At 42.3% G+C, this 14,319-nt stretch overlaps 1 protein-coding gene across 25 annotated transcripts in view; it reads left to right on the forward strand.

The window, feature by feature from the left end:
• The window catches only part of LOC127352870 (neuronal cell adhesion molecule), a 70,028-nt gene that overhangs the window by 16,671 nt on the left and 39,038 nt on the right, over positions 1–14,319 (forward strand). For 9 of the 25 annotated variants that reach the window (XM_051381611.1, XM_051381621.1, XM_051381619.1 and 6 more), the window contains exons 1-2: positions 7,550–7,716; positions 12,220–12,296. The exons of 1 other annotated variant lie outside the window; for it this stretch is intronic. The gene's annotated coding sequence lies outside the window, so the exon portion shown is untranslated. Of the gene's footprint in view, positions 1–7,549; positions 7,717–12,219; positions 12,297–12,428; positions 12,488–14,319 lie in introns of those variants that run through there. 15 more of the 25 variants (XM_051381612.1, XM_051381628.1, XM_051381632.1 and 12 more) reach the window with 6 other exon arrangements.

Genomic DNA, 14,319 nt, shown 5'->3' on the forward strand with positions numbered 1-14,319 from the left:
AGTCTGCAGTCCTGCCAACGCAGATTCAGCTATAGGTATACAGGCTAAAAGTTGCAATTTACATACACACATGACCACCAGAGTTCACACACACACACACACACACACACACACACACACACACACACACACACACACACACACACACACACACACACACACACACTGATGCTGCAGAGAGTATCTTTCCCCCTCACTCTTCCCTTCCTTCTCCTTCCTTCAGTCTCAGTCGAGCTGTACAGTTTGTTTTTCTTTTTCTTTTCTCCCCTGTCTCCCTCCTTCCTTCGCCCTCTGTCTCTCTGTCTCTCTTGCTCTTTGTACTCTTTTCTCTCTCACAAACTTCACAATGTGCCACACTGGAGCTGCGGCAGTCTGTTATTGTGCAGCATGCAGACAAGCTGCTAGGAACAGTGACCAGTGATATCATCCCATTGTCCCTGCGCTGTCTCCTGCACCAGAGAGCGTGGAGTCCGGGAAGAGAGGGGAGGGAAAGAGAGGTGGAAGGAAGAGAAAAAAGAGGCAGACGGTGACGGAGGGATGGAGAACTGTGTGGTCTTCCTCCACTGAGCCAGTTAGGAACACCAACCTCTGCAAAGGCACTTTTCTTTTGGGGTCAAACAACAGAGAAAGCCAGGCAGTAGTCATTACGTAATCCTTGTGTAAATTCTCAGATAGTGGTCAGGGATTATATTTACAGTATTCGCTTTCTTTTCAAGGTGATTTACGGAGTTTCCTGAAGGACTTGTTGTTAAAAGTAGCTAACTGCTGCTAATGGTAATGTTAGCTGACTCAGCCCCGGGGGGCCAGGAGCCAAACCACGCAAAAAAACCACCTCTGTACTGTATTCCCTGTCGTCAAACTGCCCTCCATCGGCATCAGATACTGTGCTTTTCATTGGCTACAAGTACAACTATTTTTCTGTTTCTGCTTAAAACAGAATTTACCTTATGGACCGTTATACCTCAGTGTTTTTTTACCCAGCCTTTATTTGTTTGTCCTGGTCATCCACCCGGCTGTTATTTGAGAATTTACAGAACACACACACTGACACACTCACACAGAGGATTCATGTTTCAGTGATGTACTTGTATGCCAAACAGACACACAACCTCACACTTGCAGACATACAAACAAACATTTACAGATTCATGTCGCAGGGATGTCCACACTCTTCTTTCTTCCCATAAACACACATATTGTGTATATATTGTGCAGTCCACACACACACATAACAAGCCAACATTTCCACTGGCCTTCACTTCTGCTCCTCTCATTTGTGCCTTCCTGTGGCAATTGACATACCTTCCTTCTCTCCTATATATCACATCTCCCTGTCTCCTTTCTTCTGCATTTTTATCTCAGCACCTGCAGCAACAGTGTGTGTGTGTGTGTGTGTGTGTGTGTGTGTGTGTGTGTGTGTGTGTGTGTGAGTGTGTGAGTGCATGCATCAGTCTGCTGTAGACAGGCTGATTAAACCCTTCAGCGTTGTCTCCTTCACCACTGGCTCAGAACACCTCAACATAATGCCACGTCACTGACACTCCCACCCCGCCATCTGTGGCTTGTTTTCCCGAGATATTTTGTGTTTTTTAGATGAATATCTCAGTATTCGTATTGAAGGAGTGAACAGAAGTTGTTCTTTTTACTCAGCCTTTGTTTTTGTGCTTTTGACCCATTGAGCGCAACATGGATTTCACATCAGAGCACGAGTAGGAGGCGAAGGATCAGATTTGTCAGTTTTTGGACTCACTAAAAAGCCCATAGTTTTTTTTCTATGCATTTGAAAAAAGCAAAGTGCTAAACATGAAGCATTTGCTGTGATGCAGGTGTTTCAAGGTGTTTCTCATGGCTTTTGCTTTGCTGTCTGTTTTATCTCAGTACAGACATGTAGTTGTGCTTTTGGGGTGCTTTTATTCCGCCTGTGGAAAGCAGAGTCTTTATTACCTTTCTTTGCTTTCAGTAGTCAGTAAACGGCAGGTTGGTATACTATTGCAATTCCAAGGCCAAAGGATAAACATACAGCACATGCTCTGTATGTCTAGCCATACCTACTGGTCTACACTCCTATGGATGTCCAAGCTCCTCACCGTATCCCTAAGCTTGAGCCTCAGGATGAATTGGAATTAGGCTGGTAATCCACCTTTTTTTAATCTATCAAGTGCTATTGTCAAGTCTAAATGTATTCATTATTATTATTATTATTATTATTATTATTATTTATGACTATATACCTAAAATTCACATTCACTGACATTCCCATCAGCCTCAGCTGTACTTTGTGTTTAGAAAAATGTAGCAAATATTAGCCTGCTGACACACTAAACTAAGATGAACATGTACCTGCTAAATATCAACGTGCTAGTATTATGATTGTGAGCATGTTAGTTTGGCTTTAGTTTTTACTATATGTGTTTGTGGTCTCGGGAGGCTCGGGTTGTGCTGAGGAGACAGGTGGTGTGAGAGCTGGACACACAGCAAGGGTGAGGATGAAGAAGAGGAGAAGGAGAGAAGAAGAGGAATCTAATTTCCCTCCTGCTGCCACAAACATGCACTTCAAAGATGGCTTCAGGAGACACCAGGGCCCCTCATCTGTTCGCTAATGAAACTAATGAAAACGAATGCAAATCAGAAATGACAGTCGAACAACAAACCGGTTAATGCTTTAGCTCTGTGTTAAATGTTGTCCGTTCAACCGGCCATGGCTGGTGTGTAATGCATCAGTGGGACAGGTTGTTTGTGCTTATGGCTGCAGTGTTACCAACAGTAATGAACAGCCTGGATGATGCACCCCGCGCCGAATCGATCGCACACTCTCACACAGACGGCGGATGGAAATTGGTCCTGGTGGGGAAGCAAAGGAGGTGCACACATGCCTGCACCTTCTGTGGACACATATGGATGTAGGGATCGGCACACATGTACATACTGGGCAAGAGGGTGTGTGTCCGTGTGTGTGTGTATATAGAGCAGTGTGTGTTTATTGACTCCTGTGGATGCTCACTGCTCACTGGACCGAGGATGATCTTCTTATTGGTGACAGTATGGAGCATATAGAGGAGGGGACCTGCTTGGTGGGCCTTTCTTTCTCTGTGCTGCATAAAACTCTTGGATCTCTTCCACCTCCCCTCATGTCCTCAGCTGGTGCTCTCTGCAGTTGGAGGCAAGCCCCGTATACACAGTGTATCAAACCAGGCTGTAGTGCTTCCTCCCTGCTTCATTACCACATGAATATTGCCATACTGTATGGCTATTGTTGGCAAGTCACTCAAAGTCATTGGCTCATACATGGTGAGCTAACAATAGCTAAGAGAGGAGAAGTCATGGTGGTGCATATCCTTAAAGCAATTCTTTTTAAGTAAATTGTTGAAATCGGTAAACACAACAACATTTGATGGTCATATGATCAGACAGGTCATAAACAAGCCATCAGTTTAGCCAGATTAGCTACTTATCACTTACTCATAGTTAAAACTGAAAATGAGCACAGTAGAAAATACAAGTAATAAACCTTCAGCGAATCTGTGCAACATAACAAACAAGAGAACAACAGACAACACAAACAAACCTAAAGAGACCTCTGGGAAGAGCACAAACACAACAATGCACATAACGAGTATGTGGGATTGCCAAGCTTTAGAGGAAAACTGGTTTATTACAATGTGGGTTTTATTTTTGTAACTCTGGCCATTTGTTTTTATCAGGCTGTGATCACATTGTATTCACCACTGAGATCTGGGAACAAAGCAAACAGCCAAAACAACTATCAGGAGTAATCCAGGATTTTAGCATCGTTTTCTCACTAACTCAAAGTTTTGGTTATAAATGTAAGTTTGTTTTTGCTTACAGACAAGTTTGTCTAGCCTGAGGGTTTCTTTAAAAACCTGTATGATCAATTATTTCGTGCCTTTTCTGACTTATATGCAATTTTGCTTCGTTTCCAGATCTCAACTTGCCGAGTACGGTTTTATTCTTAATGACAGTAGTGGTGGCTACAAAAATACCCAGATTGAAATAAAACAGAATCATCCCTTAATAAAAGAATTGATGCTGTAAACGGTAAGGGGAAAGAGAAAAAAACAAGAGAAGCAAGCACTGCTCTGGCTTCTGTTAAGTTGGACTATTGTGTGTTTCGAATTGTGTCAGTACGGGTCTTTCAGTTAAAGAGAAATACGATATGCGACACTTCAGGTCCTTAACCTCAGGAGCGGTCTGCTGCCTGTGTGTGGTAAATCTCTCCTATTCTACACTTTCTTTGTTTTTTTTACTGCGGTCTCTCTGCCTCTCTCTCTCCCTCTGTCCTTTTCTTTTTCTCTCCATCATCCTCTCTGTTGTCTGTGAGCATGTTAACACTCCAGCCCTGTCAGTGAGCCTCATGGCACCATGGAAACCAGTCACACCATTCTTTACCAGTGTGTCTTTGTGCATGTATGTGTGTTTGTAGCAAAGACGGCCGTGTGTGTGTGTGTGTGTGTGTGTGTGTGTGTGTGTGTGTGTGTGTGTGTCTTGATGGGCGGGACTGGGGTCTTGTTTAGTTTCAAAAAGCTGAGGAGAGGTCACCGCCGTCCTGTTGGGCCTCTTGCTGTAATTCATGTAAATTCCCTCAAGATCCCAGTTGCTTTGTTTTCCTCAATGTCCCCCGAGCTGACTCAGATGCCTGTATCATCAATGCAGCTTGATGCAAAATTATTTTTCTTTCTTGAATGTGAAATTACTTCAACTAGCTCCTTTGATAGTTAGCCAGATACCTCAAGTTATCATGATAGCCTTGCTATGTGATACCTCTGACACCAGGCTGTTATTGTGTTCTAATGAGTTCAGCCAGAGTTAACAAGGCTAAAATTGACACAGACATGGATGAGGACAAACTGAAGCGATTCCCCGAGGACAGTGCTGTTCTCTCTTATCTCGTTATTGTCATGCACTATTACCTGTTAGAGAACAACATTCAAACAATTACTGATTTTATATGACCGGAAAGCGTGTTTGGAGTACTCAAACAAACAAGCGTTGAAAATGACTTGTAGGAATGTGCTGGAAGCAAGGGTAAGAAGACTAAATCATCCATGCTTGTCTTTTCATTCTAACTCTGAAGTGCCCCCACCCTACCCTCCCTGATAGCCTTGTGAACCCAGCCCCTTATTCTCTCCCTGAGCCAATCATATTTCACTCCCATTCACATTTATGAATAGAAAAAACCAGAAAGGAGTCCTCGCCACGAGCACCCACTGATTGACAAATGCACACTCTCCAACATATACACACATGCAGATAGCGTGCAGTTCTTGTTAGGATGGTGTGGTCTAGACCGCAGCATGAACTTTGTTCTATTAAAAGTTGCTATTGAAATATGCAGTTGCCATTGAATTATTATTATTCTATTGGTGTCGTGACAAAGAGCAGGGAGGGCGCCGGTCCTATCTCAGTGTGAGTCTGAAGGAGCAATGGGCCGGCGGGGATTGCCCAGTGTCTCTGCTCAACGGAGTCAGTGTGCAGAAATAATGCCCATTAGACTTGGTCAATCACGCCCCTCGCTCAATGAAATATGGCCTTTTCAGTCATTTCATACCATAATCCATACACCTCGCTGCTATCCATCATCTCTCTGAAAGATGTCTGCCACTATGAATGCTTTTATTTATGATACATTTTTGAAATTAATGGCTTCTCACGCGGTGACGTTAGATGCTGAGAAAGCTTAACATGCTGAGTTATGTTTACACAAAAACAACTGAAGCAGTTCATTAGTGAATTAAGGTAGAACTCCAGCGCAGAGGTTTCAGATCTCTTGACCACCAATGAAGCTCTGGCAGTCTGTGGGCTGATGGTTTCATCATGGTAAGTGGGTGGAAATTATATACTTGCAATAGCATGCAACAATGACCATGTTGTGAAGCCATTGAGCTTGTCCCACTGGTGCAGACAGAATTCATATGCCTTTGTAAGATCATTATGTGGCTATTCCCAAACCTGCGAGGAGCACTTGTGGACAAAAGTGAGCTGTGGTTTAAGAAGTACTTAGATCTTTTACTTAAAGTGGCCCTGTGGAGTTTTCTTGTAAACAAATAAAAGTATGCTCACATTCACTAGGCACAAAAAGTGTTAATCCCTGAGTTAAGTCCCGCTTCATAAAACATTAGCAAAGACGAGTATTTAAAATCCAGCATTGTTCACATGCATGTTAACTTGCTTGCAGTGTTATTCTTCCCTGCCTTTACTGGCACGTTGCAGCATATCTTGGCGTGTGACCACCAGAGGTAGATCAGTGGAATAGCATGAAACCATTGGCAGAAATGTGTTTTGTGTCACTGTGTGCATGTGCATATACCACTTAAATATAATAGGGACCTACTCATAGGAAAAACTGCTCCATAGGGCTACTAAAGGTCAACAACTCCACTGGGAACATTTGAGTAAAAGTACCAATGCAACAATGCAAAAATGCTCCAGTGCAAGTAAAAGTCCTGCATTTTAAAAAAAGAGGTTTCATCAGTAAAATGCACTAGTCCTTTAGTAAAATGTCCCACTATGACTGATCACTACTGCTTATGCTGCATCAACGTGCACTCAAGTGAAGTACCTCAGAATTGAAAAGACAGTACAGTACATGACTAAATGTGTTTAGTTGCATTAAACCACTGCAACCCAGAGAGAAAGAAAGGGTGAAAAAAAAAAAAGTTTTTTGGGATACTGGAGTCTAAATCATTGTTCACTTTGATGGACAATGTGCTTTGAGGCTGATTATGTTACATTTTCTGTTCTTTTGTAGTGAGAGGAGCATTATTTAGGGCTGGGCCCAGAGAATAGTGACTTTTTCAAAGGGATAGCTCCTACCATTGTTGCCCTCTGCAGCCATAGCTAAGGGACGTCAAAAGACCTTTCTCACATCTATTCTTTTAAAATGGGTTGCAATAATACCGGTGAGGAGTCGGCAATAAAAAAGCTTCCACTCCCTGAGTCAACTAGATTAGATTGCATGGGGGACATCTGTTGAGTGTAGGTGAGCACTTTCTCTGGCTTCTCACTGTATGGGAAAGGAAGTCCTTAGGATGCGCCTTGAGGCTTTTTTCTTTTATTCACTTAGCTTTGCTGGTTTTACTCCACCTCCACCCTCTATTGAACATCTAGAAAGCTGCTCTGACTTGTGCACAATCAGTGCAGCTGACAGTTGTTTTAGAGTAGACTGGGTGCCAATTTAATTTAACATGCAATTATAGTGTCAATTTATGCTTTCATGCTCTGCCAAACTCATATCGCAGGATGTTATGCTCTGTCATGTCCTCATCCTGCTGACAGTTGCGTCTGATACAAAACAAAAAAAACTTGTTGAATATTTAATGCTCTTGTACAAATGTGCTTTTAAAACCCACCCAGTAACTTTTTGGATTCTGCTAGCTGTTCATGTGATACCAGGAAATGTTTAACCCCTTTTGTAGAGAGACAAAAGGTTGTTTTAATCCCACTGTGAGAGGGGAGGGAGGGTCAGTGGAGGGACGTGGGAGGAGGGGAGGGAGGGGAGGGAGGGGAGGGAGGGGTTGTGGGTGTGTTGAGGGGTGGGGGTGATTTTGTGAGGGAATCAGCTCGTCTCTCTTTACTGTCAGTCAGTCACAGCAGACTCATCGAGGAATACACAGCCGCTGGGATTATGACAGCTGAATTATGCTCTCACACAACGGATGCACGCACTGAGGGGAATTATTGACACATACAGAGATAAAGGTGACGTATTCTCTTTGTTGTTGAAGAGTATTTTATGCTATACAGTCACCTGTTGTGTAGAAAGTAAAGCTTGAGGTGCTCCTGCTGATCTGCAGGTGATAGTCCACAGTCTGGATGATTTTACTACTGAGACAATTTATTGATTATTAGATGATTCAAAACATTTTTAATAATCAAGTAATCGTTGAAGTTATTTATCAAGCAAAATACTTAATTTTTAATGCTGCAAGCCTCTCAAACGTGAGTAATCGCTGCTGTTCTTTTTTTTAGATTATTATAAATTAAATATTTTTTGGATTGGGATTGTTGGTCATACAAAACAAGACATTTGATAATGTTGCCTTGAGCTTTTAGGACTATTCTTCTCTAAATAAACAATACATGAACAATAAATCGATTGGAGGTCAAACAATTCATTGATTAGTTTACAAAAATTTAGTCAGCAACTATGTAATGATAACTGATTCATTGTTTCAAGCAAAAATCCCAAATATTCCCTAGTTTACACTTTCAGTTGTGAAGCTTTGCTGCTTTTCTTTGTCTTATGTGATGTTTGAGTCATAGACTGTTGGGCAAAACAGGACAGCTGAAAATGTTTACTTTTTCACTATTCTTTTATATTCTAAACACCAAACAATTCATCGATCAATCAACAATCTGCAGTTTGATCAATAAGGAATATAATCATCAGTTGCAGCCCCATGTACTTATTAAAACAGAAAATCCACTTGGTTTTGTCTTCTAACTGTGTCCTGTGACGTATTGACAGGGGAGGATGTGAGGATATTTCTTGCAGTTTGGTAGAATTTCCGGTGCACACTTTTTCTGCAGTGAGACATCAATTATTGTTTCCGCTGACAATCAGCTATGTTATCAACATTTTAATGGGTATTTTGAACTTTTCCAGCACTTGCACGTCAACATATCATCTTTATTCTGCCGTTTATTCTTCTGATTCTCAGCTTGTCTTCAATATCACGGAATAAAAGCACATCTCTGTGTCTGCGAGCCCTGTCCCCTAATGTAAATTCATCATAGGGGGAGAGTGTGTTCCGGCTCTAATTATTTCTCCCCTCTTTGGCGGTAATGATGCTTCATCGGGAGAGCGGTATCGTCTACAGCCACACTGTGCCTCTCATTAGGCAAGAGTCTGAAATTAAACCCACAGGCCGATTCGCCGGTGCTGAGCCCCTTTCCTCTGTCTGTCAAAATAACACAGCCGGGAGGAGAAAATCAACAGACTCTCATTACACAAACGTGTGACACCTCACTACCTGGCATTATCTGCAGTGAGCTTGTTCAATCTGTCAACATCTCACTTTACTGGACACCCATGCATGTGTCACATTTTGCATGACGTGTGAAATAGAAATATGTTTTCAGAGGGATTTTTTTTTCCTCTTTATAAAAACAAATGTTTTAAGACTCCATTAGATCTCTGGTTAAGCGGTTCTGATATTTGTCTTTAAGGCAGCAGTACAGTAAAGTGTGTAACATTTAGGAGGATCCATTGGCAGAAATGGAATATAATATTCAGGTATGTTTGCATGTGTATAATGATTTGAAAATAAAAATCATTGTGTTTTCGTTACCTTAAAATGATCAGTTTTTTTCTACAGAGGGAGCAGGTCCTCTTGTACAGAGTCCACCATGTTGAACCACCATGTCTCTACAGCAGCTCAGAGCAGACAAACAAAGCACTCGCTCTAGATAGGACCTTTTGTGTTTTTTTCTCAAATTTCTCAGCAACCGTATTTTCTCCTACCTGACATGTTATGGTAGCGTATTGGACCTTTTGTAGCTGAAACTTTTGCCTGCTGCTGGAAATGACTGATGTAAGGGGTGAGGGTGAACCAAAATAGTAAAGCTGTGGGCTGTAAAACCAAAACAATTAGTTTATAGACACTAAAAACTCTCTGTGGACCTGAGAGGAACTGCAATATCAGCTGCTAATTCTCTGTGGGTTATCACTATGAGCGGCAACTTGTTGTAAAATGTTGTTGTTCTATTTATAATCCAAATTCAACCGTCTGATATGTCTGTCTCATGGCACGAGAGTGCTCCCTGATGTATTGAGGGCACTGTGTGTTTCTTGCTGTGAGGTGTTTTGTTGTCCTGATCACTGCCCACTGTCGGCATCCGATCTCGGACTATTTTCAGTCTCGGCTCTCCGTCCGTATTCTTATCACCATGGCAGCCGGTTGGACTGAGCTCAGCTCGGCATTGTGGTGTCTAAGGGCAGAGGTGGGGTGGCTGGATGGCTGGCTCGATGTCATAGGGGGAGGCCGCTTTTGATGGGATCAGCCTTCAGCTCATTCAAACAGGATGTGGAAAGGTCATTTTGTTGTTGTGTTTTATTCATGGATCTCAGCTGTAATCAGCTGTTTCACTGCTATCTAGCAAATGCACAGCGAGGCAGAAATGATGAGCTTGGTAAGGTTGTACTGTAAGAGCTGAACAAGATGATAGCTGAACTGTAGTTCTTTGGTTTGGTGTGGTGTCAGCAGCACAGGTGTCAGCAATAATACAATATGATACTGTGAGTGAATAGCATGTATGTCAGTGCTTTTTAAAATCTGGGTCAGGATCCTTTCAAATTCACGGCTGTGGGAAGACCAGATTTTCGGTTTAATATTCTGTAAGAAGTAATATTTTATTGACTATGCTATGGTGTTAAGGCTCTCTAAAGCTATGAATTGTACAAAAGGTTGAAGTAAATAAGTTAGAATAGAATTAAAAAACACCTCAGGTGTTTTTAGATAAGCTTACAGTGTACAGATGCTGCAGAATTGACTGTTGTTCGGTAAAACAAAATGATGATCTTGAGAGGAAACAACAACTGTTATTGGTGTGAAACAGAATTAATATAAACCTATAGTTCACAATTGGATCTGTGTGGCAGTGCAGAAAGCAGTGTTCATATTTAACCGTATGGCGACTCTCAATGGGGCTTCCACATTCTTATTTGGAGCTGCAGACTGAAGTCGATAAGCCTATGCTAGAAGTAAATTGGATTGGGTTCTTCAATCATTTTGCCCATCGATTCCAGTAGGTGTGTCTGTGTTCATTGTGACAGTGTTTGAGGAGAGGAGAGGATTGGGCATGAAACAAAGGAGGGCAGGACAGAATAGGAAGCTAGAAAAGAGATTAAATATAATGTAAGGAGATTATTAGAGAAGAGGAAAGGATAAAAAGGACAGGTTAGGTTAGGACAGAACATCTGAGTCTTTTCTGGCCTGTGAGCCCATGTTAAGATCCCACATCATCACAGCGAGGAGTTGTCTTAAAGTGTCATATAATTTGAAATATGATATGTCCTTTGGTTTTTACAACCTGGCTTATGTTTTATACGTTTTTATTGAAAATAAGTCAAGATAGGAATTATTATTTGTCTAAAACAATCTTTATTGTTATTGTAAAAAATATGTCAAGAAGAACATCCATATTATAATCTCCCATGACGTCTGCTGGGGGGTTACTTTATTGTAAGGCTTAAAAATGTGATGAAAGAATGAAGGAGATTTACGGAGAGGAGGGGATAGTGTAAAAAAAGAAAAGATGACATAATAGGAGAGAAAGGCAAAGGACAGGATAGAGAAGAAGACACCTAAGCTTTTTCCGGCCCTTGACTCCATGACATGGGTTATGGAGAAATTAGGATTAATCTCAAAAACATCTGTATATATGTCTTAGAAAGCTCCCACGCCTGTCTGCATATTATGTGGCTCCACATGGTCTCCTGACCTCAAACACTCCTGAGATAGAAGGAGAAAAGTGGATCAGTTTTGCCGAGTTATACAGCAGGTGATAACACAGAAGGGGTGAGGAGAGGAAAGGAAAATTAAGAGAGTACCGAGAAGAGGAGACAAGGTGAGAGGGAAGAGGACAGGACGACAGTAGAAGGGAAAGGAGTAGTAAAGAGAAGAAGAGATCAGAGAGCTGAGACAAGAGAAGAGACGAGGGGAGGAGATGTGTCTCTCCTCCAACTCTCAGCCACAGGCTTTTGTGTCTATCAGTTTGGATTACACACTCTTGCCTCTGAAAATCCATGTTCACACTTTGGTTTACACCACTTGGATGTTTGCTTTCTTTTCACCACCAAAACTTGTCACAGTTGGAAGTGTTTTAAGGGCATTTCCAAAGAGTCCACACATTCATGGATGATGCATCTAAAGGAGAAGTGTTTGATGAGAAGGAGAGATTTCGTGTAGGAACATCCTGGTGTGTAATCTGTAGTGTGACTATGACAGAGCAGGAGACTTCCAATGTTAAAGGATTTTAGCAGATTATAATAAAACCAAACATGGAGTAGTAGGCACACTGTGAAGTCAAATTAATGTACTGGCTGTTGGAAAATTTGCATATTATAGCTGCACAAAACTTCTTCCCCAGAAACCTTATTAAGAAAAATCGGATTTTACTTTCCTTTCCATGAAGGGACGAGAGAAAAATCGAAATCACGAGAGGTCAAATTTGTTATTCTCTTCCATTTTGTTCAACCAGATTGAAGAAAACCACAGCAGAAGAAGCAGACAACTAGCCAGGGAAGCAGAGGATAGAGGGGATTCAATTTTTTTCTGGTAAGTTGGAAACATTTCTGTCAGACTTTCCCTCCATTTTTTTTCTCGTCACACAATCTTCACCAACATCATTTTCCAAAACAGTGTGAACTTCCGGCTTTTCAGAATCAAACGTTCTTGTTCTTCTCAAAGGCATTTCCCCTCCTGAAGGATGTGAACACACACAAACGTCAGTCTGTTTTCCCTGCCTGGCAAGTGTCTCCAGTCCAAATATCTTCATCTATGATACTGCTAGGGTGTGAATGTATTAATATTACCACTTTCTGTAGAGCTCCTAAGTCCCTGAACGACTACCCGACCTTTCCACCGCTATGACTCTTTTCTCTTTCGGTCTCAGTTGTGATGCCTACTCTTTTATTCTCGCTGTGAGGCAAAGGTCGCTGCTTGCTTGACTGGCATTTGTCCACTGGCAAAGTGTGTTTTTGTGTCGGCATCCATTTTGGCAGCGAGGGTTTGGCAACAAATACAGAAAAACAACAGTGTGTGTCTAGTGTCCAACTGTCCGTTTGATGCATATGGTTGTCAAGGTAACACACCCTCTCATCCTCGCCCACTGCTGTGACAGTGGGCGTCAATACTTAGAAATCACAAAATAGCACTTAGAGCCTAAATTGTGCCTAGTGCTTCTCTCTTATTGACACATAATGTGTCGTAATGGAGCACGCAGAGGTAGAAAAGTTCCCTAATGGCAGTTGCACAATTAACAGCTAAAGTAGCTCCCTTAAGCACACGGTCTCAGTGTGCATTAGAGCCCAGAGAATTGACTCACACAAGGGGTTTTTAAAATAATGACCCTCAGTAACCTTTGGCTCATCCCCTCATTCGGCAGTGTTGAAATTGTGCCTGTGATTCAGCGGGGAGTTGATCTAATGCTCTGTGAGTGTGAGGTGACACGGTGTGATGTGTGTCCACCGCCCAGTTGACTGTGAAAAAAGGATCCCACCTCGGCCCTCGCAGCACGCCGAGCCAGGCGGGGACGCTGCACTCACAGCTGAGTGGAGAGTTAAGGGACTCTGACGGCTCTGAGCTCATCCGCCTCTGCTGTTGGTGCTACGCTTGGGTTTTTTTTGGCAATGGGTGGGCTCTCTCTCTCTTTCTCTCCGCTTATACATATATAACATTTATGTGCCTATTTCAGTTGTTCGCTTTGCCTCTGCCTATCTGTCAGTCTGACCGTCTTTGAATCTCATTCATTCTGTCCATACCACCCCTGTCACCTCGCTGCGGCAGCCGGTTGTTGTTGTTGTGAAGGTGTGCTGCAGGCCAGAGAGGCTGAGTCCACAGTTTTCAATGGCCAAATCATAGAGGGCCACACTTACTGTAGTAGCTGCAGACTGAATTTGTTGTTTGAAACACAGTGAAGCGTGAAGCATCCATTGTGAGCGGTGGCATTCAGGTCCCAGGCCGTTCAATAGAAGGCCACAGAGGTTTCTGTTTACCACCATAGTGCTGTCTTTCACCGGTTTCTCTCATGTGGCTGTCAGGGAGTGTGGTTAGTATTATTGTTTGTGTTTGTGTGTTTTAATGCCAAGTGGGGGAGAGTACGCAAAAAAAAACAGATCACCCAATCAGCGCTTTGAGTTATGATATTAACTCTACATGTGTCATGTGTTTTAACTGTAAATCTCTCTGTCCAGTCTTTTCATACACAGTGTAGTCAGAAAGAATTTGAGAATTGATGCATTTCCTATTTGACTGTACTTGATTTGAAATTAAAATATAGTGCTGAGTCTTAGTTTTAAGGGGATTTAATGATGTTCACACCTCATTTGAATCTATATTGCATATGGATGAACAGCAGGATGCTTAGCAGTTGTTTGGAGCCCCAATTTTATCAGAGTGCTGCAACATACCTAGAAGGCAACCAAGCAATTTTATGGCCAAGCTACTGTCCAGAACAGTCGCTTTAAGGGCCAACTCATCATGTGTTTCACTTGCTGAAGACCAGACTGAAGGCAAAAAGCCCCCGAAACAAGCGACAAGTGCAGATGGCTGCAGTACAGGCTTGGAAATACCCGGGGAG

Source organism: Dicentrarchus labrax, unplaced genomic scaffold (assembly GCF_905237075.1).
Source record: "Dicentrarchus labrax unplaced genomic scaffold, dlabrax2021, whole genome shotgun sequence".
Taxonomy (NCBI): Eukaryota; Metazoa; Chordata; class Actinopteri; family Moronidae; genus Dicentrarchus; species Dicentrarchus labrax.